Genomic DNA, 21,746 nt, shown 5'->3' on the forward strand with positions numbered 1-21,746 from the left:
GAGGTTCAAATCATAGAAAGTTAGAGTGTCAGTCCTCTTGTACTTAAGTCGGCCATGTGCCTCTTGTATTAAATTCGGATGCAATTTCTGTGTTTCATCGTCAATGAGAAGGTCCAAGGGATACAGTAAACCTGAAGTGAAGCATCGGAAGCTAAAACTGAACTCACAGGATAGGTTCAAATCACAGAAAGTTAGAGTGTCAGTCCTCTTGTACTTAAGTCGCCATTGTGCCTTTTGTATTAATTTTGGATGCAATTTCTGTGCTTCATCGCCAATAAGAAGGTCCAAGGTATACAGTAAACCTGAAGTGAAGCATCGGAATCTAAAACTGGACTCACAGGAGATGTTCAAATCATAGAAACTTAGAGTGTTAGTCCTTTTGTCCTTAAGTCGGTATTCGGCCTCTTGTATTAAATTCGGATGCGATTTCTGTGTTTCACCGTCAATTAGAAGGTCCAACAGATACAATAAACCTGAAGTGAAGCATCGGAATCTAAAACTGGACTCACAGGAGAGGTTCAAATCATAGAAAGTTAGAGTGTCAGTTCTCTTGTACTTAAGTCGGCATTGTGTCTTTCGTATTAAATTCGGATGCAATTTCTGTGTTTCATCGTCAATAAGAAGGTCGAAGGGATACAGTAAACCTGAAGTGAAGCATCGGAAGCTGACAGTGGTATCACAGGAGAGGTTCAAATCATAGAAAGTTAGAGTGTCAGTCCTCTTGTACTTAAGTCGGCATTGTGCTTTTGTATTAAATTCGGATGCAATTTCTGTGTTTCATCGTCAATAAGAAGGTCCAAGGTATACAGTTATCCTCAAGTGAAGCATCCGAATTTAAACTGGACTCACAGGAGAGGTTCAAATCATAGAAAGTTAGAGTGTCAGTCCTCTTGTACTTAAGTCGGCCATGTGCCTCTTGTATTAAATTCGGATGCAATTTCTGTGTTTCATCGTCAATGAGAAGGTCCAAGGGGTACAGTTAACCTGAAGTGAAGCATCGGAAGCTAAAACTGGACTCACAGGATAGGTTCAAATCACAGAAAGTTAGAGTGTCAGTCCTCTTGTGCTTAAGTCGCCAGTGTGCCTTTTGTATTAATTTTGGATGCAATTTCTGTGCTTCATCGAGAATAAGAAGGTCCAAGGTATACAGTAAACCTGAAGTGAAGCATCGGAATCTAAAACTGGACTCACAGGAGATGTTCAAATCATAAAAACTTAGAGTGTTAGTCCTTTTGTACTTAAGTCGGTATTCGGCCTCATGTATTAAATTCGGATGCGATTTCTGTGTTTCACCGTCAATTAGAAGGTCCAACACATACAGTAAACCTGAAGTGAAGCATCGGAATCTAAAACTGGACTCACAGGAGTGGTTCAAATCATAGAAAGTTAGAGAGTCAGTCCACTTGTACTTAAGTCGGCACTGTGCCTCTTGAATTTAATTCCGATGCAATATCTGTGTTTCATCGTCAATAAGAAGGTCCAAGGGATACAGTAAACCTGAGGTGAAGCATCGGAATCTAGAACTGGACTCGAAGTACAGGTTTAAATCATAGAAAGTTAAAGTGTCAGTCCTCTTGTACTTAAGTCGGCATTGTGACTTTTGTATTAAATTCGGATGCAATTTCTGTGCTTTATCGCCAATAAGAAATTCCAAGGGATACAGTAAACCTGAAGTGAAGCATCGGAATCCAAAACTGGACTCACAGGAGAGGTTCAAATCATTATAAGTTAGAGTGTCAGTCCTCTTGTACTTATTTCGGCATTGTGCCTTTTGTACTAAATTCGGATGCAATTTCTGTGCTTTATCGCCAATAAGAAGGTCCAAGGGATACAGTAAACCTGAAGTGAAGCATCGGAATCCAAAACTGGACTCACAGGAGAGGTTCAAATCATAGAAAGTTAGAGTGTCAGTCCTCTTGTACTTATTTCGGCATTGTGCCGTTTGTATTAAATTCGGATGCAATTTCTGTGTTTCATCGTCAATATGAATGTCAAAGGGAAACAGTAAACCTGAAGTGAAGCATCGGAATCTAAACCTGGACTCACAGGAGAGGTTCAAATCATAGAAAGATAGAGTGTAGAGTCCTCTTGTACTGAAATCGACATTGTGCCTTTTGTATTAAATTTGGACGCAATTTCTGTGTTTCATCGTCAATTAGAGGGTCTAAGGGGTACAGTAAACCTGAAGTGAAGCATCGGAATCTAAAACTGGACTCACAGGTGAGGTTCAAATCATAGAAAGTTAAAGTGTCAGTCCTCTTGTACTTAAGTTGGCATTGTGCCTTTTGTATAAAATTCGGATGCAATTTCTGTGTTTCATCATCAATAAGAAGGTCCAAGGGTTACAGTAAACCTGAAGTGAAGCATTAGAATCTAAAACTGGACTCGCAGGAGAGGTTCAAATCATAGAAAGTTCGAGTGTCAGTACTCTTGTAATTAAGTCGGCATTGTGCCTTTTGTATTAAATTCGATGCAATTTCTGTGCTTCATCGTCAATAACAAGGTCCAAGGTATACAGTAAACCTGAAGTGAAGCATCGGAATCTGAAACTGGACTCACAGGAGAGGTTCAAAGCATAGAAAGTTAGAGTGTCAGTCCTCTTGTACTTAAGTCGGCATTGTGCCTTTTGAATTTAATTCCGATGCAATTTCTGTGCTTCATCGTCAATAAGAAGATCCAAGGGATACAGTAAACCTGAAGTGAAGCATCGGAATCTAACACTAGACTCACAGCATAGGTTCAAATCATAGAAAGTTAGAGTGTCAGTCCTCTTGTACTTAAGTCGGCATTGTGCCTTTTGAATTTAATTCCGATGGAATTTCTGTGCTTCATCGTCAACAAGAAGGTCCAAGGGATACACTAAACCTGAAGTGAAGCATCGGAATCTAAAACTGGACTCACAGGACAGTTTCAAGTCATAGAAAGTTAGAGTGTCAGTCCTTTTGTACTTAAGTCGTCATTGTGCCTTTTGTATTAAATTCGGATGCAATTTCTGCGTTTCATCGTCAATAAGATGGTCCAAGGGATACAGTAAACCTGAAGTGAAGCATCGGAATCTAATACTGGACTCACAGAAGAGGTTCAAATCCTAGAAAGTTAGAGTGTCAGTCCTCTTGTACTTAAGTCAGCATTGTGCCTTTTGAATTTAATTCCGAAGCACTTTCTGTGCTTCATCGTCGATAAGAAGGTCCAAGGGATACAGTAAACCTGAAGAGAAGCATCGGAATCTAACACTGGCCTCACAGAAGAGGTTCAAATCATAGAAAGTGAGAGTGTCAGTCCTCTTGTACTTAAGTCGGCATTGTGCCTTTTGTATTAAATTCGGCTGCAATTTCTGTGTTTCATCGTCAATAAGATGGTCCAAGGGATACAGTAAACCTGAAGTGAAGGATCGGAATCTAAAACTGCACTCACAGGAGAGGTTCAAATCATAGAAAGTGAGAGTGTCAGTCCTCTTCTACTTAAGTCGGCAGTGTGCCTTTTGTGTTAAATTCGGATGCATTATCTGTGTTTCATCGTCAATGAGAAGGTCCAAGGGATACTGTAAACCTGAAGTGAGGCATCGGAATCTAAAACTGGACTCACAGGAGAGGTTCAAATCATAGAAAGTTAGAGTGTCAGTCCTCTTGTACTTAAGTCGGCATTGTGCCTTTTGTATTATATTCGGATGCAATTTCTATGTTTCATCGTCAATAAGAAGGTTCAAGGTATACAGTAAACCTGAAGTGAAGCATCGGAATCTAAAACTGGACTCACAGGAGACGTTCAAATCATAGAAAGTGAGAGTGTCAGTCCTCTTGTACTTAAGTCGGCATTGTGCCTTTTGTATTAAATTCGGATGCAATTTCTGTGTTTCATCGGCAATAAGAAGGTCCAAGGGATGCTGTAAACCTGAAGTGAAGCATGGGAATCTAAAACTGGACCCACAGGAGAGGTTCAAATTATAGAAAGTTAGAGTGTCAGTCCTCTTTCACTTAAGTCTGCATTGTGCCTTTTGAATTTAATTCCGATGCAATTTCTGTGCTTCCTCCTCAAAAAGAAGGTCCAAGGTATACAGCAAACCTGAAGTGAAGCACCGGAATCTAAAACTGGACTCACAGATGAGGTTCAAATCATAGAAAGTTAGATAGTCACTCCTCTTGTACTTAAGTCTCATTGTGCCTTTTGTATTAAATTCGGAAGCAATTTCTGTGTTTCATGTCAATAATAAGGTCCAAGGTATACAGTAAACCTGAAGTGAAGCATCGGAATTTAAACCGGACTCACAGGAGAGGTTCAAATCATAGAAAGTTAGAGTGTCAGTCCTCTTGTACTTAAGTCGGCATTGCGCCTTTTGTATTAAAATTCGGATGAAATTTCTGTGTTTCATCGTCAATAAGAAGGTCCAAGGTATACAGTAAACCTGAAGTGATGCATCGGAATCTGAAACTGGACTCACAGGAGAGGTTCAAAGCATAGAGAGATAGAGTGTCAGTCCTCTTGTACTTAAGTCGGCATTGTGCCTTTGGAATTTAATTCCGATGCAATTTCTGTGCTTCATCTTCAATAAGAAGATCCAAGGGATACAGTAAACCTGAAGTGAAGCATCGGAATCTAACACTAGACTCACAGCATAGGTTCAAATCATAGAAAGTTAGAGTGTCAGTCCTCTTGTACTTAAGTCGGCATTGTGCCTTTTGAATTTAATTCCGATGCAATTTCTGTGCTTCATCGTCAACAAGAAGGTCCAAGGGATACACTAAACCTGAAGTGAAGCATCGGAATCTAAAACTGGACTCACAGGAACGGTTCAAATAATAGAAAGTTAGAGTGTCAGTCCACTTGTACTTAAGTCGGCATTGTGCCTTTTGAATTTAATTCCGATGCAATTTCTGTGCTTCATCGTCAATAAGAAGATCCAAGGGATACAGTAAACCTGAAGGGAAGCATCGGAATCTAACACTAGACTCACAGCATAGGTTCAAATCATAGAAAGTTAGAGTGTCAGTCCTCTTGTACTTAAGTCAGCATTGTGCCTTTTGAATTTAATTCCGATGCAATTTCTGTGCTTCATCGTCAACAAGAAGGTCCAAGGGATACACTAAACCTGAAGTGAAGCATCGGAATCTAAAACTTGACTCACAGGACAGGTTCAAATCATAGAAAGTTAGTGTGTCCGTCCTCTTGTACTTAAGTCGGCACTGTGCCATTTGAATTTAATTCCTATGCAATATCTGTGTTTCATCGTCAATAAGAAGGTCCAAGGGACACAGTAAACCTGAAGTGAAGCATCGGAATATAAAACTGGACTCACAGGAGAGGTTCAGATCATAGAAAGTTAGAGTGTCAGTCCTCTTGTACTTAAGTCGGCATTGTGCCTTTTGTATTAAATTCGGATGCAATTTCTGAGTTTCATCGTCATTGAGAAGGTCCATGGTATACAGTAAACCTGAAGTGAAGCATCGGAATCTAAAACTGAACTCTCAGGAGAGGTTCAAATCATAGAAAGTTAGAGTGTCAGTCCTCTTGTACTTAAGTCGGCATTGTGCCTTTTGTATTAAATTCGGATGCAATTTCTGAGTTTCATCGTCATTGAGAAGGTCCATGGTATACAGTAAACCTGAAGTGAAGCATCGGAATCTAAAACTTGACTCACAAGAGAGGTTCAAATCGTAGAAAGTTAAAGTGTCAGTCCTCTTGTAGTTAAGTCGTCATTGTGCCTTTTGAATTTAATTCCGATGCAATTTCTGTGCTTCATCGTCTATAAGAAGGTCCAAGGGACACAGTAAACCTGAAGTGAAGCATCGGAATCTAAAACCGGACTCACAGGAGAGGTTCAGATCATAGAAAGTTAGAGTGTCAGTCCTCTTGTACTTAAGTCGGCATTGTGCCTTTTGTATTAAATTCGGATGCAATTTCTGAGTTTCATCGTCATTGAGAAGGTCCATGGTATACAGTAAACCTGAAGTGAAGCATCGGAATCTAAAACTGAACTCTCAGGAGAGGTTCAAATCATAGAAAGTTAGAGTGTCAGTCCTCTTGTACTTAAGTCGGCATTGTGCCTTTTGAAATTAATTCCGATGCAATTTCTGTGCTTCATCGTCAATAAGAAGGTCCAAGGTACACAGTAAACCTGAAGTGAATCATCGGAATTGAAACTGGACTCACAGGAGAGGTTCAGATCATAGAAAATTAGAGTGTCAGTCCTCTTGTACTTCAGTCGGCATTGTGCCATTTGTATTAAATTCGGATGCAATTTCTGTGTTTCATCGTCAATAAGAAGGTCGAAGGGATACAGTAAACCTGAAGTGAAGCATCGGAAGCTGACAGTGGTATCACAGGAGAGGTTCAAATCATAGAAAGTTAGAGTGTCAGTCCTCTTGTACTTAAGTCGGCATTGTGCTTTTGTATTAAATTCGGATGCAATTTCTGTGTTTCATCGTCAATAAGAAGGTCCAAGGTATACAGTTATCCTCAAGTGAAGCATCCGAATTTAAACTGGACTCACAGGAGAGGTTCAAATCATAGAAAGTTAGAGTGTCAGTCCCCTTGTGCTTAAGTCGCCAGTGTGCCTTTTGTATTAATTTTGGATGCAATTTCTGTGCTTCATCTCCAATAAGAAGGTCCAAGGTTTACAGTAAACCTGAAGTGAAGCATCGGAATCTAAAACTGGACACACAGGAGATGTTCAAATCATAAAAACTTAGAGTGTTAGTCCTTTTGTACTTAAGTCGGTATTCGGCCTCATGTATTAAATTCGGATGCGATTTCTGTGTTTCACCGTCAATTAGAAGGTCCAACACATACAGTAAACCTGAAGTGAAGCATCGGAATCTAAAACTGGACTCACAGGAGTGGTTCAAATCATAGAAAGTTAGAGTGTCAGTCCACTTGTACTTAAGTCGGCACTGTGCCTCTTGAATTTAATTCCGATGCAATATCTGTGTTTCATCGTCAATACGAAGGTCCAAGGGATACAGTAAACCTGAGGTGAAGCATCGGAATCTAGAACTGGACTCGAAGTACAGGTTTAAATCATAGAAAGTTAAAGTGTCAGTCCTCTTGTACTTAAGTCGGCATTGTGACTTTTGTATTAAATTCGGATGCAATTTCTGTGCTTTATCGCCAATAAGAAGTTCCAAGGGATACAGTAAACCTGAAGTGAAGCATCGGAATCCAAAACTGGGCTCACAGGAGAGGTTCAAATCATTATAAGTTAGAGTGTTAGTCCTCTTGTACTTATTTCGGCATTGTGCCTTTTGTACTAAATTCGGATGCAATTTCTGTGCTTTATCGCCAATAAGAAGGTCCAAGGGATACAGTAAACCTGAAGTGAATCATCGGAATCCAAAACTGGACTCACAGGAGAGGTTCAAATCATAGAAAGTTAGAGTGTCAGTCCTCTTGTACTTATTTCGGCATTGTGCCGTTTGTATTAAATTCGGATGCAATTTCTGTGTTTCATCGTCAATATGAATGTCAAAGGGAAACAGTAAACCTGAAGTGAAGCATCGGAATCTAAACCTGGACTCACAGGAGAGGTTCAAATCATAGAAAGATAGAGTGTAGAGTCCTCTTGTACTGAAATCGACATTGTGCCTTTTGTATTAAATTTGGACGCAATTTCTGTGTTTCATCGTCAATTAGAGGGTCTAAGGGATACAGTAAACCTGAAGTGAAGCATCGGAATCTAAAACTGGTCTCACAGGTGAGGTTCAAATCATAGAAAGTTAAAGTGTCAGTCCTCTTGTACTTAAGTTGGCATTGTGCCTTTTGTATAACATTCGGATGCAATTTCTGTGTTTCATCATCAATAAGAAGGTCCAAGGGTTACAGTAAACCTGAAGTGAAGCATTGGAATCTAAAACTGGACTCGCAGGAGAGGTTCAAATCATAGAAAGTTCGAGTGTCAGTACTCTTGTACTTAAGTCGGCATTGTGCCTTTTGTATTAAATTCGATGCAATTTCTGTGCTTCATCGCCACTAAGAAGGTCCAAGGTATACAGTAAACCAGAAGTGAAGCGTCGGAATCTAAAACTGGACTCACAGGAGAGGTTCAAATCATAGGAAATTAGAGTGTCCGTCCTCTTGTACTTAAGTTGGCATTGTGCCTTTTGTATTGAATTCGGATGCAATTTCTGTCTTTCATCATCAATAAGTGGGTCCAAGGGATACAGTAAACCTGAAGTGGAGCATCGGAATCTAAAACTGGACTAACAGGTGAGGTTCAAATCATAGAATGTTGGAGCGTCAGTCCTCTTGTACTTCAGTCGGCATTGTGCCTTTTGTATTAAATTCGGATGCAATTTCTGTGTTTCATCATCAATAAGAAGGTCCAAGGGATACAGTAAACATGAAGTGAAGCATCGGAATCTAAAACTGGACTCACAGGAGAGGTTCAAATCATAGAAAGTTAGAGTGTCAGTCCTCTTGTACTTAAGTCGGCCATGTGCCTCTTGTATTAAATTCGGATGCAATTTCTGTGTTTCATCGTCAATGAGAAGGTCCAAGGGATACAGTAAAACTGAAGTGAAGCATCGGAAGCTAAAACTGAACTCACAGGATAGGTTCAAATCACAGAAAGTTAGAGTGTCAGTCCTCTTGTACTTAAGTCGACATTGTGCCTTTTGTATTAATTTTGGATGCAATTTCTGTGCTTCATCGCCAATAAGAAGGTCCAAGGTATACAGTAAACCTGAAGTGAAGCATCGGAATCTAAAACTGGACTCATAGGATATGTTCAAATCATAGAAACTTAGAGTGTTAGTAATTTTGTCCTTAAGTCGGTATTCGGCCTCTTGTATTAAATTCGGATGCGATTTCTGTGTTTCACCGTCAATTAGAAGGTCCAACAGATACAATAAACCTGAAGTGAAGCATCGGAATCTAAAACTGGACTCACAGGAGAGGTTCAAATCATAGAAAGTTGGAGTGTCAGTTCTCTTGTACTTAAGTCGGCATTGTGTCTTTCGTATTAAATTCGGATGCAATTTCTGTGTTTCATCGTCAATAAGAAGGTCGAAGGGATACAGTAAACCTGAAGTGAAGCATCGGAAGCTGACAGTGGTATCACAGGAGAGGTTCAAATCATAGAAAGTTAGAGTGTCAGTCCTCTTGTACTTAAGTCGGCATTGTGCTTTTGTATTAAATTCGGATGCAATTTCTGTGTTTCATCGTCAATAAGAAGGTCCAAGGTATACAGTTATCCTCAAGTGAAGCATCCGAATTTAAACTGGACTCACAGGAGAGGTTCAAATCATAGAAAGTTAGAGTGTCAGTCCTCTTGTACTTAAGTCGGCCATGTGCCTCTTGTATTAAATTCGGATGCAATTTCTGTGTTTCATCGTCAATGAGAAGGTCCAAGGGATACAGTAATCCTGAAGTGAAGCATCGGAAGCTAAAACTGGACTCACAGGAGAGGTTCAAATCACAGAAAGTTAGAGTGTCAGTCCTCTTGTGCTTAAGTCGCCAGTGTGCCTTTTGTATTAATTTTGGATGCAATTTCTGTGCTTCATCGCCAATAAGAAGGTCCAAGGTATACAGTAAACCTGAAGTGAAGCATCGGAATCTAAAACTGGACTCACAGGAGATGTTCAAATCATAAAAACTTAGAGTGTTAGTCCTTTTGTACTTAAGTCGGTATTCGGCCTCATGTATTAAATTCGGATGCGATTTCTGTGTTTCACCGTCAATTAGAAGGTCCAACACATACAGTAAACCTGAAGTGAAGCATCGGAATCTAAAACTGGACTCACAGGAGTGGTTCAAATCATAGAAAGTTAGAGTGTCAGCCCACTTGTACTTAAGTCGGCACTGTGCCCCTTGAATTTAATTCCGATGCAATATCTGTGTTTCATCGTCAATAAGAAGGTCCAAGGGATACAGTAAACCTGAGGTGAAGCATCGGAATCTAGAACTGGACTCGAAGTACAGGTTTAAATCATAGAAAGTTAAAGTGTCAGTCCTCTTGTACTTATGTCTGCATTGGGCCGTCTGGGTTAAATTCGGATGCAATTTCTGTGTTTCATCGTCAATAAGAAGGTCCAAGGGATGCAGTAAACCTGAAGTGAAGCATCGGAATCTAAAACTGAACTCACAGGATAGGTTCAAATCATAGAAAGTTGGAGCGTCAGTCCTCTTGTACTTAAGTCGGCATTGTGCTTTTTGAATTTAACTCCGATGCAATTTCTGTGCTTCATCGTCAATAAGGTCATAGGGATACAGTAAACCTGAAGTGAAGCATCGGAATCTAAAACTGGACTCACAGGACACGTTCAAGTCATAGAAAGTTAGTGTGTCAGTCCTTTTGTACTTAAGTCGTCATTGTGCCTTTTGTATTAAATTCGGATGCAATTTCTGCGTTTCATCTTCAATAAGATGGTCCAAGGGATACAGTAAACCTGAAGTGAAGCATCGGAATCTAATACTGGACTCACAGAAGAGGTTCAAATCCTAGAAAGTTAGAGTGTCAGTCCTCTTGTACATAAGTCAGCATTGTGCCTTTTGAATTTAATTCCTAAGCACTTTCTGTGCTTCATCGTCGATAAGAAGGTCCAAGAGATACAGTAAACCCGAAGAGAAGCATCGGAATCTAACTCTGGCCTCACAGGAGAGGTTCAAATCATAGAAAGTGAGAGTGTCAGTCCTCTTGTACTTAAGTCGGCATTGTGCCTTTTGTATTAAATTCGGCTGCAATTTCTGTGTTTCATCGTCAATAAGATGGTCCCAGGGATACAGTAAACCTGAAGTGAAGGATCGGAATCTAAAACTGCACTCACAGGAGAGGTTCAAATCATAGAAAGTGAGAGTATCAGTCCTCTTCTACTTAAGTCGGCAGTGTGCCTTTTGTGTTAAATTCGGATGCATTTTCTGTGTTTCATCGTCAATAAGAAGGTCCAAGGGATACTGTAAACCTGAAGTGAGGCATCGGAATCTAAAACTGGACTCACAGGAGAGGTTCAAATCATAGAAAGTTAGAGTGTCAGTCCTCTTGTACTTAAGTCGGCATTGTGCCTTTTGTATTAAATTCGGATGCAATTTCTATGTTACATCGTCAATAAGAAGGTCCAAGGTATACAGTAAACCTGAAGTGAAGCATCGGAATCTAAAACTGGACTCACAGGAGACGTTCAAATCATAGAAAGTGAGAGTGTCAGTCCTCTTGTACTTAAGTCGGCATTGTGCCTTTTGTATTAAATTCGGATGCAATTTCTGTGTTTCATCGGCAATAAGAAGGTCCAAGGGATACTGTAAACCTGAAGTGAAGCATGGGAATCTAAAACTGGACTCACAGGAGAGGTTCAAATTATAGAAAGTTAGAGTGTCAGTCCTCCTTCACTTAAGTCTGCATTGTGCCTTTTGAATTTAATTCCGATGCAATTTCTGTGCTTCCTCCTCAAAAAGAAGGTCCAAGGTATACAGCAAACCTGAAGTGAAGCACCGGAATCTAAAACTGGACTCACAGATGAGGTTCAAATCATAGAAAGTTAGATAGTCAGTCCTCTTGTACTTAAGTCGGCATTGTGCCTTTTGAATTTAATTCCGATGCAATTTCTGTGCTTCATCGTCAACAAGAAGGTCCAAGGGATACACTAAACCTGAAGTGAAGCATCGGATTCTAAAACTGGACTCACAGGAGAGGTTCAAATTATAGAAAGTTAGAGTGTCAGTCCTCTTTCACTTAAGTCTGCATTGTGCCTTTTGAATTTAATTCCGATGCAATTTCTGTGCTTCCTCCTCAAAAAGAAGGTCCAAGGTATACAGTAAACCTGAAGTGAAGCATCGGAATTTAAACTGGACTCACAGGAGAGGTTTAAATCATAGAAAGTTAGAGTGTCAGTCCTCTTGTACTTAAGTCGGCATTGCGCCTTTTGTATTAAAATTCGGATGAAATTTCTGTGTTTCATCGTCAATAAGAAGGTCCAAGGTATACAGCAAACCTGAAGTGAAGCATCGGAATCTGAAACTGGACTCACAGGAGAGGTTCAAAACATAGAAAGTTAGAGTGTCAGTCCTCTTGTACTTAAGTCGGCATTGTGCCTTTTGAATTTAATTCCGATGCAATTTCTGTGCTTCATCGTCGATAAGAAGATCCAAGGGATACAGTAAACCTGAAGTGAAGCATCGGAATCTAACACTAGACTCACAGCATAGGTTCAAATCATAGAAAGTTAGAGTGTCAGTCCTCTTGTACTTAAGTCGGCATTGTGCCTTTTGAATTTAATTCCGATGCAATTTCTGTGCTTCATCGTCAACAAGAAGGTCCAAGGGATACACTAAACCTGAAGTGAAGCATCGGAATCTAAAACTGGACTCACAGGAACGGTTCAAATAATAGAAAGTTAGAGTGTCAGTCCACTTGTACTTAAGTCGGCATTGTGCCTTTTGAATTTAATTCCGATGCAATTTCTGTGTTTCTTCGTCAATAAGAAGGTAAAAGGGATTCAGTAAACCTGAAGTGAAGCATCGCAATCTAAAAATGGACACACAGGAGAGGTTCAAATCATAGAAAGTTAGAGTGTCAGTCCCCTAGTAAGTAAGTCGGCATGTGCCTTTTGAATTTAATTCCGATGCAATTTCTGTGCTTCATCGTCAACAAGAAGGTCCAAGGGATACACTAAACCTAAAGTGAAGCATCTGAATCTAATACTGGACTGACAGGAGAGGTTCTAATCATAGAAAGTTAGAGTGTCAGTCCTTTTGTACTTAAGTCGTCATTGTGCCTCTTGTATTAAATTCGCATGCAATTTCTGTGTTTCATCGTCAATACGATGGTCCAAGGGATACAGTAAACCTGAAGTGAAGCACCGGAATCTAAAACTGGACTCACAAAAGAGGTTCAAATCATAGAAAGTTAGAGTGTCAGTTCTCTTGTACTTAAGTCGGCATTGTGCCTTTTGAATTTAATTCCGAAGCACTTTCTGTGCTTCATCGTCGATAAGAAGGTCCATGGAACACAGTAAACCTGAAGTGAAGCATCGGAATCTAAAACTGGACTCACAGGAGAGGTTCAGATCATAGAAAGTTAAAGTGTCAGTCCTCTTGTACATAAGTCTGCATTGTGACTTTTGTATTAAATTCGGATGCAATTTCTATGTTTCATCGTCAATAAGAAGGTCCAAGGTATACAGTAAACCTGAAGTGAAGCATCGGAATGCAAAACTGGCCTCACAGGAGAGGTTCATATCATAGAAAGTTAGAGTGTCAGTCCTCTTGTATTTAAGTCGGCATTGTGCCTTTTGTATTAAATTCAGATGCAATTTCTGTGTTTCATCGTCACTAAGAAGGTCCAAGGGATACAGTAAACCTGAAGAGAAGCATCGGAATCTAACACTGGCCTTACAGGAGAGGTTCAAATCATAGAAAGTTAGAGTGTCAGTTCTCTTGTACTTAAGTCGGCATTGTGCCTTTTGTATTAAATTCGGCTGCAATTTTTGTGTTTCATCATCGTCAATATGAAGGTCCAAGGGAATGCAGTAAACCTGAAGTGAAGGATCGGAATCTAAAACTGCACTCACAGGAGAGGTTCAAATCATAGAAAGTGAAAATGTCAGTCCTCTTGTACTTAAGTCGGCATTGTGCCTATTGTATTAAATTCGGATGCAATTTCTGTGTTTCATCGTCAATAAGAAGGTCCAAGGGATACAGTAAACCTGAAGTGAACATCGGAATCTAAAACCTGACTCACAGGAGAGGTTCAAATCATAGAAAGTTAGAGTGTCAGTCCTCTTGTACTTAAGTTGGCATTGTCCCATTTTGTATTAAATTCGGATGCAATTTCTATGTTTCATCGTCAATAAGAGGGTCCAAGGTATACAGTAAACCTAAAGTGAAGCATCGGAATCTAAAACTGGACTCACAGGAGAGGTTCAAATTAGAGAAAGTTTGAGTGTCAGTCCTCTTACACTTAAGTCTGCATTGTGCCTTTTGAATTTAATTCCGATGCAATTTCTGTGCTTCCTCCTTAAAACGAATGTCCAAGGTATACTGTAAACCTGAAGTGAAGCATCGGAATCTAAAACTGGACTCACAGATGAGGTTCAAATCATAGAAAGTTAGATAGTGAGTCCTCTTGTACTTAAGTCGGCATTGTCCCTTTTGTATTAAACTCGGATGCAATTTCTGTGTTTCAGTGTCAATAAGAAGGTCCAAGGTATACAGTAAACCTGAAGCGAAGGATCGGAATCTAAAACTGGACTCACAGATGAGGTTCAAATCATAGAAAGTTAGATAGTCAGTCCTCTTGTACTTATGTCGGCATTGTCCCTTTTGTATTAAATTCGGATGCAATTTCTGTGTTTCATCGTCAATAAGATGGTCCAAGGGATACAGTAAACCTGAAGTGAAGCATCAGAATCTAAAACTGGACTCACAGAGGAGGTTCAAATCATAGAAAGTGAGAGTGTCAGTCCTCTTGTACTTAAGTCGGCCTTGAGCCTTTTGTATTAAATTCGGCTGCAATTTCTGTGTTTCATCGTCAATAAGAAGGTCCAAGGGATACAGTAAACCTGAAGTGAAGGATCGGAATCTAAAACTGGACTCACAGGAGAGGTTCAAATCATAGAAAGTTAGAGTGTCAGTCCTCTTGTACTTAAGTCGGCATTGTGCCTTTTGTATTAAATTCTGATGCAATTTCTATGTTTCATCGTCAATAAGAAGGTCGAAGGTATACAGTAAACCTGAAGTGAAGCATCGGAATCTAAAACTGGACTCACAGGAGAGGTTAAAATCATAGAAAGTGAGAGTGTCAGTCCTCTTGTACTTAAGTCGGCATTGTGCCTTTTGTAATAAAATCGGATGCAATTTCTGTGTTTCATCGTCAATAAGAAGGTCCAAGGTATACAGTAAACCTGAAGTGAAGCATCGGAATCTGAAACTGGACTCACAGGAGAGGTTCAAAACATAGAAAGTTAGAGTGTCAGTCCTCTTGTACTTAAGTCGGCATTGTGCCTTTTGAATTTAATTCCGATGCAATTTCTGTGCTTCATCGTCAATAAGAAGATCCACGGGATACAGTAAACCTGAAGTGAAGCATCGGAATCTAACACTAGACTCACAGCATAGGTTCAAATCATAGAAAGTTAGAGTGTCAGTCCTCTTGTACTTAAGTCGGCATTGTGCCTTTTGAATTTAATTCCGATGCAATTTCTGTGCTTCATCGTCAACAAGAAGGTCCAAGGGATACACTAAACCTGAAGTGAAGCATCGGAATCTAAAACTGGACTCACAGGAACGGTTCAAATAATAGAAAGTTAGAGTGTCAGTCCACTTGTACTTAAGTCGGCATTGTGCCTTTTGAATTTAATTCCGATGCAATTTCTGTGTTTCTCCGTCAATAAGAAGGTAAAAGGGATTCAGTAAACCTGAAGTGAAGCATCGCAATGTAAAACTGGACACACAGGAGAGGTTCAAATCATAGAAAGTTAGAGTGTCAGTCCCCTAGTAAGTAAGTCGGCATGTGCCTTCTGAATTTAATTCCGATGCAATTTCTGTGCTTCATCGTCAACAAGAAGGTCCAAGGGATACACTAAACCTAAAGTGAAGCATCGGAATCTAATACTGGACTGACAGGAGAGGTTCTAATCATAGAAAGTTAGAGTCTCAGTCCTTTTGTACTTAAGTCGTCATTGTGCCTCTTGTATTAAATTCGCATGCAATTTCTGTGTTTCATCGTCAATACGATGGTCCAAGGGATACAGTAAACCTGAAGTGAAGCATCGGAATCTAAAACTGGACTCACAAAAGAGGTTCAAATCCTAGAAAGTTAGAGAGTCAGTCCTCTTGTACTTAAGTCATCATTGTGCCTTTTGAATTTAATTCCGAAGCACTTTCTGTGCTTCATCGTCGATAAGAAGGTCCATGGAACACAGTAAACCTGAAGTGAAGCATCGGAATCTAAAACTGGACTCACAGGAGAGGTTCAGATCATAGAAAGTTAAAGTGTCAGTCCTCTTGTACATAAGTCTGCATTGTGACTTTTGTATTAAATTCGGATGCAATTTCTATGTTTCATCGTCAATAAGAAGGTCCAAGGTATACAGTAAACCTGAAGTGAAGCATCGGAATGCAAAACTGGCCTCACAGGAGAGGTTCATATCATAGAAAGTTAGAGTGTCAGTCCTCTTGTATTTAAGTCGGCATTGTGCCTTTTGTATTAAATTCGGATGCAATTTCTGTGTTTCATCGTCACTAAGAAGGTCCAAGGGATACAGTAAACCTGAAGAGAAGCATCGGAATCTAACACTGGCCTTACAGGAGAGGTTCAAATCATAGAAAGTTAGAGTGTCAGTTCTCTTGTACTTAAGTCGGCATTGTGCCTTTTGTATTAAATTCGGCTGCAATTTTTGTGTTTCATCATCGTCAATATGAAGGTCCAAGGGAATGCAGTAAACCTGAAGTGAAGGATCGGAATCTAAAACTGCACTCACAGGAGAGGTTCAAATCATAGAAAGTGAAAATGTCAGTCCTCTTGTACTTAAGTCGGCATTGTGCCTATTGTATTAAATTCGGATGCAATTTCTGTGTTTCATCGTCAATAAGAAGGTCCAAGGGATACAGTAAACCTGAAGTGAACATCGGAATCTAAAACCTGACTCACAGGAGAAGTTCAAATCATAGAAAGTTAGAGTGTCAGTCCTCTTGTACTTAAGTTGGCATTGTCCCATTTTGTATTAAATTCGGATGCAATTTCTATGTTTCATCGTCAATAAGAAGGTCCAAGGGATACAGTAAACCTGAAGTGAAGCATCAGAATCTAAAACTGGACTCACAGAAGAGGTTCAAATCATAGAAAGTGAGAGTGTCAGTCCTCTTGTACTTAAGTCGGCATTGTGCCTTTTGTATTAAATTCGGCTGCAATTTCTGTGTTTCATCGTCAATAAGAAGGTCCAAGGGATACAGTAAACCTGAAGTGAAGGATCGGAATCTAAAACTGGACTCACAGGAGAGGTTCAAATCATAGAAAGTTAGAGTGTCAGTCCTCTTGTACTTAAGTCGGCATTGTGCCTTTTTGTATTAAATTCTGATGCAATTTCTATGTTTCATCGTCAATAAGAAGGTCGAAGGTATACAGTAAACCTGAAGTGAAGCATCGGAATCTAAAACTGGACTCACAGGAGAGGTTAAAATCATAGAAAGTGAGAGTGTCAGTCCTCTTGTACTTAAGTCGGCATTGTGCCTTTTGTAATAAATTCGGATGCAATTTCTGTGTTTCATCGTCAATAAGAAGGTCCAAGGGAAACTGTAAAAATGAAGTGAAGCATGGGAATCTGAAACTGGACTCACAGGAGAGGTTCAATTTATAGAAAGTTAGAGTGTCAGTCCTCTTTCACTTAAGTCTGCATTGTGCCTTTTGAATTTAATTCCGATGCAATTTCTGTGCTTCCTCCTCAAAAAGAAGGTCCAAGGTATACAGTAAACCTGAAGTGAAGCACCGGAATCTAAAACTGGACTCACAGATGAGGTTCAAATCATAGAAAGTTAGATAGTCAGTCCTCTTGTACCTAAGTCTCATTGTGCCGTTTGTATTAAATTCGGATGCATTTTCTGTGTTTCATTGTCAATAATAAGGTCCAAGGTATACAGTAAACCTGAAGTGAAGCATCGGAATTTAAACTGGACTCACAGGAGAGGTTCAAATCATAGAAAGTTAGAGTGTCAGTCCTGTTGTACTTAAGTCGGCATTGTGCCTTTTGTATTAAAATTCGGATGAAATTTCTGTGTTTCATCGTCAATAAGAAGGTCCAAGGTATACAGTAAACCTGAAGTGAAGCATCGGAATTTAAACTGGACTCACAGGAGAGGTTCAAATCATAGAAAGTTAGTGTGTCAGCCCCCTAGCAAGTAAGTCGGCATGTGCCTTTTGAATTTAATTCCGATGCAATTTCTGTGCTTCATCGTCAACAAGAAGGTCCAAGGGATACACTAAACCTGAAGTGAAGCATCGGAATCTAATACTGGACTGACATGAGAGGTTCTAATCATAGATAGTTAGAGTGTCAGTCCTCTTGTACATAAGTCTGCATTGTGCCTTTTATTTTAAATTCGGATGCAATTTCTATGTTTCATCGTCAATACGATGGTCCAAGGGATACAGTAAACCTGAAGTGAAGCATCGGAATCTAAAACTGGACTCACAAAAGAGGTTCAAATCCTAGAAAGTTAGAGTGTCATTCCTCTTGTACATAAGTCATCATTGTGCCTTTAGAATTTAATTCCGAAGCACTTTCTGTGCTTCATCGTCGATAAGAAGGTCCAAGGAACACAGTAAACCTGAAGTGAAGCATCGGAATCTAAAACTGGACTCACAGGAGAGGTTCAGATCATAGAAAGTTAAAGTGTCAGTCCTCTTGTACATGAGTCTGCATTGTGCCTTTTATTTTAAATTCGGATGCAATCTCTATGTTTCATCGTCAATAAGAAGGTCCAAGGTATACAGTAAACCTGAAGTGAAGCATCGGAATGCAAAACTGGCCTCACAGGAGAGGTTCATATCATAGAAAGTTAGAGTGTCAGTCCTCTTGTATTTAAGTCGGCATTGTGCCTTTTGTATTAAATTCGGAGGCAATTTCTGTGTTTCATCGTCACTAAGAAGGTCCAAGGGATACAGTAAACCTGAAGAGAAGCATCGGAATCTAACACTGGCCTTACAGGAGAGGTTCAAATCATAGAAAGTTAGAGTGTCAGTTCTCTTGTACTTAAGTCGGCATTGTGCCTTTTGTATTAAATTCGGCTGCAATTTTTGTGTTTCATCATCGTCAATAAGAAGGTCCAAGGGAATACAGTAAACCTGAAGTGAAGGATCGGAATCTAAAACTGCACTCACAGGAGAGGTTCAAATCATAGAAAGTGAAAATGTCAGTCCTCTCGTACTTAAGCCGGCATTGTGCCTATTGTATTAAATTCGGATGCAATTTCTGTGTTTCATCGTCAATAAGAAGGTCCAAGGGATACAGTAAACCTGCAGTGAAGCATCGGAATCTAAAACCTGACTCACAGGAGAGGTTCAAATCATAGAAAGTTAGAGTGTCAGTCCTCTTGTACTTAAGTCGGCATTGTCCCATTTTGTATTAAATTCGGATGCAATTTCTATGTTTCATCGTCAATAAGAAGGTCCAAGGTATACAGTAAACCTAAAGTGAAGCATCGGAATCTAAAACTGGACTCACAGGAGAGGTTCAAATCATAGAAAGTGAGAGTGTCAGTCCTCTTGTACTTAAGTCGGCATTGTGCTTTTGTATTAAATTCGGATGCAATTTCTGTGTTTCATCGTCAATAAGAAGTTCCAGGGATACTGTAAACCTGACGTGAAGCATGGGAATCTAAAACTGGACTCACAGGAGAGGTTCAAATTATAGAAAGTTAGAGTGTCAGTCCTCTTTCACTTAAGTCTGCATTCTGCCTTTTGAATTTAATTCCGATGCAATTTCTGTGCTTCCTCCTCAAAACGAATGTCCAAGGTATACTGTAAACCTGAAGTGAAGCATCGGAATCTAAAACTGGACTCACAGATAAGGTTCAAATCATAGAAAATTAGATAGTGATTCCTCTTGTACTTAAGTCGGCATTGTCCCTTTTGTATTAAATTCGGATGCAATTTCTGTGTTTCAGTGTCAATAAGAAGGTCCAAGGTATACAGTAAACCTGAAGCGGAGGATCGAAATCTAAAACTGGACTCACAGATGAGGTTCAAATCATAGAAAATTAGATAGTCATTCCTCTTGTACTTAAGTCGGCATTGTCCCTTTTGTATTAAATTCGGATGCAATTTCTGTGTTTCATCGTCAATAAGATGGTCCAAGGGATACAGTAAACCTGAAGTGAAGCATCGGAATCTAAAACTGGACTCACAGGAGAGGTTCAAATCCTAGAAAGTTAGAGTGTCAGTCCTCTTTTACTTAAGTCAGCATTGTGCCATTTGAATTTAATTCCGAAGCACTTTCTGTGCTTCATCGTCGATAAGAAGGTCCAAGGGATACAGTAAACCTGAAGAGAAGCATCGGAATCTAACACTGGCCTCACAGGAGAGGTTCAAATCATAGAAAGTGAGAGTGTCAGTCCTCTTGTACGTAAGTCGGCATTGTGCCTTTTGTATTAAATTCGGCTGCAATTTCTGTGTTTCATCGTCAATAAGAAGGTCCAAGGGATACAGTAAACCTGAAGTGAAGGATCGGAATCTAAAACTGCACTCACAGGAGAGGTTACAATCATAGAAAGTGAGAGTGTCAGTCCTCTTTTACTTAAGTCGGCAGTGTGCCTTTTGTATTAAATTCGGATGCAATTTCTGTGTTTCATCGTCAATAAGCAGGTCCAAGGGATACTGTAAACCTGAAGTGAAGCATCGGAATCTAAAACTGGACTCACAGGAGAGGTTCAAATCATAGAAAGTTAGAGTGTCAGTCCTCTTGTACTTAAGTCGGCATTGTGCCTTTTGTATTAAATTCTGATGCAATTTCAATCTTTCATCGTCAATAAGAAGGTCCAAGGTATACAGTAAACCTGAAGTGAAGCATCGGAATCTAAAACTGGACTCAAAGGAGAGGTTCAAATCATAGAAAGTGAGAGTGTCAGTCCTCTTGTACATAAGTCGGCATTGTGCCTTTTGTAATAAATTCGGATGCAATTTCTGTGTTTCATCGTCAATAAGAAGGCCCAAGGGATACTGTACACCTGAAGTGAAGCATGGGAATCTGAAACTGGACTCACAGGAGAGGTTCAATTTATAGAAAGTTAGAGTGTCAGTCCTCTTTCACTTAAGTCTGCATTGTGCCTTTTGAATTTAATTCCGATGCAATTTCTGTGCTTCCTCCTCAAGAAGAAGGTCCAAGGTATACAGTAAACCTGAAGTGAAGCACCGGAAAATAAAACTGGACTCACAGATGAGGTTCAAATCATAGAAAGTTAGATAGTCAGTCCTCTTGTACTTAAGTCTCATTGTGCCTTTTGTATTAAATTCGGATGCAATTTCTGTGTTTCATTGTCAATAATAAGGTCCAAGGTATACAGTAAACCTGAAGTGAAGCATCGGAATTTAAACTGGACTCACAGGAGAGGTTCAAATCATAGAAAGTTAGAGTGTCAGTCCTCTTGTACTTAAGTCGGCATAGTGCCTTTTGTATTAAAATTCGGATGAAATTTCTGTGTTTCATCGTCAATAAGAAGGTCCAAGGTATACAGTAAACCTGAAGTGAAGCATCGGAATTTAAACTGGACTCACAGGAGAGGTTCAAATCATAGAAAGTTAGAGTATCAGTCCTCTTGTACTTAAGTCGGCATTGCGCCATTTGTATTAAAATTCGGATGATATTTCTGTGTTTCACCGTCAATAAGAAGGTCCAAGGTATACAGTAAACCTGAAGTGAAGCATCGGAATCTTAAACTGGACTCACAGGAGAGGTTCAAATCATAGAAAGTTTGAGTGTCAGTCCTCTTGTACTTAAGTCGGCATTGTGCCTTTTGAATTTAATTCCGATGCAATTTCTGTGCTTCATCGTCAATAAGAAGATCCAAGGGATACAGTAAACATGAAGTGAAGCATCGGAATCTAAAACAGGACTCACAGAATAGGTTCAAATCATAGAAAGTTAGTGTGTCAGTCCTCTTGTACTTAAGTTGGCATTGTGCCTTTTGAATTTAATTCAGATGCAATTTCTGTGCTTCATCGTCGATAAGAAGGTTCAAGGAACACAGTAAACCTGAAGTGAAGCATCGGAATCTAAAACTGGACTCACAGGAGAGGTTCAGATCATAGAAAGTTAAAGTGTCAGTCC

Source organism: Schistocerca americana, unplaced genomic scaffold (genome assembly GCF_021461395.2).
Source record: "Schistocerca americana isolate TAMUIC-IGC-003095 unplaced genomic scaffold, iqSchAmer2.1 HiC_scaffold_44, whole genome shotgun sequence".
Taxonomy (NCBI): Eukaryota; Metazoa; Arthropoda; class Insecta; order Orthoptera; family Acrididae; genus Schistocerca; species Schistocerca americana.